General features: G+C 30.4%; 1 protein-coding gene across 1 annotated transcript in view; it reads left to right on the forward strand.

Moving 5' to 3' along the window:
• Positions 1 to 396: 396 nt before the first annotated feature.
• LOC119638808 (mycosubtilin synthase subunit C) overlaps positions 397 to 3,756 on the forward strand; it is a 29,815-nt gene continuing 26,455 nt past the window's right edge. Inside the window, exon 1 of the mRNA XM_038035826.1 lies at positions 397 to 685. The gene's annotated coding sequence lies outside the window, so the exon portion shown is untranslated. The remainder of the gene's footprint in view (positions 686 to 3,756) is intronic.

The raw sequence follows: 3,756 nt of genomic DNA on the forward strand, positions 1-3,756 counted from the left end.
CTTCTTCTTCTTCTTCTTTTTTTTTTTTACACACAAACAAAATGTAAAATTGAAGCAACAAGTTTTCATTATTAAAAATCCAAACTGTATTCGTGAGATAGATTCTCTTTAGTATTAATGCTTTTATCTTAGTCTCTCTTTCTCTCTATATAACTCTCTCTCTATCTCTCTCTGGATGTCACTCTTTCCCTTTGTGCTAAGCTGTATTCTTTTCTTTGCGATATGTACGTACATACGACCTCAGGTTCAATCGGTGTGTGTTCGTTATTTGTTCGGTGATTTTCGTGTATAAAAGTAAGTCTTCGTTTACAATTCCGTTTAGTATTTAACCGCTGTTTAGCTGTTCGCGTCAAGAAAAAAAAACAGTAAATTAAAAGAAAGAGGAGTACAGAAAACAAATTTAAGCAAATATACAAATAAATTTTGAATAAAACAAAATTTTTTAAAAAAACATTTTTTGTGTGCGCTAATGTTAATGCGAGCTTAATAAACAACACCAGTGTTGCAAGAAACTGTTAAATAAAACGAAATAAAAAAAAAAAAAAAATATATATATATATATATATATATATATTAGTCTGGTGTAACAAGTGGTTTCGTGTGTTTCTCAGAAACTTTATTCAAAATAAATTTAAAATAAACGAAACAAAAGGAATTGAATTGGAATTGAATTCAAACTTAAAACGTATGTATTACTAAAATCTGTTTCCTAATAAATAAATTAATTACGAAAAAAAAAAAAGAAAGAAGAGAAAAACATCAAAACAATGAAAATGACTACTTATGGATAACTTAGAAAATTTCTTTGGAAAATTGGTGACTAAGAGTTTTTCATTTACAAGCTAAGCATGCAGACTGCAGAGATGCGTTGCTTTTGTAAACAAGAAAATAAAAAAAAAATAATAAAAAAAAAAAACAATTTAATTTTAAAAGTTTACGAAGCGCATGGCGTTTTTTTTTTTCTTTTGTTGTTTAATTTAAGAAAATTTCAAATAATTGAGAAAAATGCAAAAAAATAAAACAAATGATTAATATAAAGTTATCGCTGGACTTATAAAAACGAACAAATAAATAATTAGATAAGTAAAAGAATATTTTTCTCTCAAGCTTACCAAAAAAAAATAAATCTTTTAAGAAAATGGACTTTAGTTAACTCCCGATGTGATGATCTTCGCTTTAAATTTTGAAAGGACAGGGCTTTATACGTGCGCGTAGTTGTATATGGACTCAGAAGGATTTTATTTCAACTCAACTGAAGCCATAATTAGCCAATGACTAGATTTTTACCTCAGTTTTTATGCAACGCCGCGAAGTAATATAGGCAGAGAACGGAAGGCGGGGGACAAACTCGAAGTTGAAATTCTGATCAGGTGTATGTCTCCATACAGGTCTCATAAACTGGAAATGTAGAGTTGGTATAGAGCATTTCGCTGCGGCTCGAATTAAAGTGAAAGTCATATCAGTCGACAAAGGACAGTAAAAGCCGCACGACGAAGACAGCACTCAATAGCTGTGAGGCTGACTCAGAAGGCAAATATTCGCGAACATATCAACACTTAAAATCTATAGCTTTGTGGAGGCTAAGGAATAGCATCAACTTATGCTCAGATAAAGTGAACTTCTATTTCTGCACTTATTTCAAAGGATTTAAAGGATTAATTAATAGCCAATGCTTTACACACCGAAGTGTGTTAAAAATGTTTTTCAAAAGTTTTTCAGTAAGGAATGAAAACGCCATGTAGTCCACTGTTCGAAATAATGCAGATTTTTTTTTTTCAAGGACCTGCATTGTAGAATCAGGCAGGTCGCTATATTTCCTTTAGAGCGAGAAATCAAACAATTTCTGAAAATATGGGAAAAAGTCTGTGAGCATCCTTGCATCTTTTCGAGCAGTTTATTTTTCTTGTGGCGCAAACTCGGGCTTGGAAAGGAATTTTCATTTTAGAAAATAAAAAAATCTACAGCTAAAAGTTCAAAGCAATCGACAATAAAGTCGTGAAGAACATATTTAATGATTGTAATTAAAAGTTAATTTTGAGGAAACTTTTATTTTATTCTTAAATTTGTGATGCTCGTTTCCAATGATTCATTTAATTGTTTCGCAGAATTGTGTTTTACGCTTAGCACATCTCCCAATGCATACCGTGCAGCTATGCTTCGAAAATTGTCTTTTTGAATCGTTTAAAATTATTTCCTCCTGATAATCGTCTTTTCATAAAATTATCGATTAACGCAGACAAGTTTACTGCAGTAAATGTAATGTTAACATTTTTCTTTTCGTTTTAATTCAGGTAAACTCCGTTTTCTTAGTAATAATAATTAAAACCAGTATTTCTTTCGCCGTCATTTTTTTTTTTATTTAATTCTTGCATCTTAGCAAAGTTGAACAAAAGAGACAATTATTCTCGGATTAAAACGTATCTTATATATATATATGTATATATCTGTAATCTGTGCAAGGCCACATGAAGGATAGCTAACTGCACTGTTTCAGTTCAGAAATGACACATAACGCTGTAATACACATAACGCTGTAATAGAAAATTCCCCTTTGAAAGGGGCGACCCCATATTTAAGAATCGATTTTAAATAGAATGAGTTTTCAGAAATGGAACAATTCTTAGCAACGAGTATCTCAAAACAAAGACGCGAAATGAAAGAAGGCGTTAATGTCTACCTTGTAGTCCAATGAGAGCGCGACCTATCATTCGATTTGCGAAAAGAAAGAAGAAGCACCAAATCCCATGCGTACCTCTTTTCTACCCAAAAATATTTCTCTGAGCGCCCTCAATATCAACGAAAACGTGATAGTAAAAATTAGTAACGAAGGTACCTTCGTCATTTCCCATAGCGCGGATAATCCGAATGCAAAACTCGGCTATAAAACTTACACAAGACTAGCATTTGTAACTTGGCTGCGCTGGGATAAAACACATGATTTCTTTAGTTTCGCATTTTTTTTTTTTTTAGTTATTTATGAATTTATTTTAGTTGAAAAAAAGTCAGGCAAAGCGTGGGTGGATAAGATTTCAAGGACATTATCATAACATCGGCAGCTCTTCATATTCGTTTCACTAATCAAGATGATGTTCCTCTGGTTTCCGTTATTTAAAGCGATTTTATAAACGTTACAAGCGCTTCACAGATTTATTATAACTTCAGCGATGGACATAAAAAGCGGGCGGGATTCCTTGTTTCGTTTACAATCGTTTAATAAATATTTATAAATTAATTTAAATGAGTTAAATGAGTTTAGATTTATGCTTCAAGTTCTAATGTATAAATATTAATGTAATTAAGTTGAAAGCAGGCTCCCCATATACAATCTGTTATATGTAATATTTTCTTCTTAAGAAACACACACACACACATTTGACAATTTTTTGTTCGCTGCTTAAAAACACAGGCGAGAAAAATTACTTAATTTCAACTAATTGCAATAAGTTGTGGCTTTACCTAATTTAATTATATTATTTAAAATGATTGTATATTCAACTAAAGTGTAAATAGTTTAATAAATTGCAATAAAAAGTAAAAGGTTTAAAAAAATCTATATAGAAAGCAAATTAAAATACAAGCAAAACACTTCTACTGTAATAATTAAAATTCTCGAAAAAATTATTGTAACGTAAACGTAACAAAACAATTAAACCCATGATTAAATTCAATGACTAAGCAATAAATCTTAAAATCTTTTTTCAGGTGAGAGAATGATTTCAAAAAAAAAAAAAAAAAAAAAAAAAAAAAAAAAAAAAA

Source organism: Glossina fuscipes, unplaced genomic scaffold (genome assembly GCF_014805625.2).
Source record: "Glossina fuscipes isolate IAEA_lab_2018 unplaced genomic scaffold, Yale_Gfus_2 110, whole genome shotgun sequence".
NCBI classification, from domain to species: Eukaryota; Metazoa; Arthropoda; class Insecta; order Diptera; family Glossinidae; genus Glossina; species Glossina fuscipes.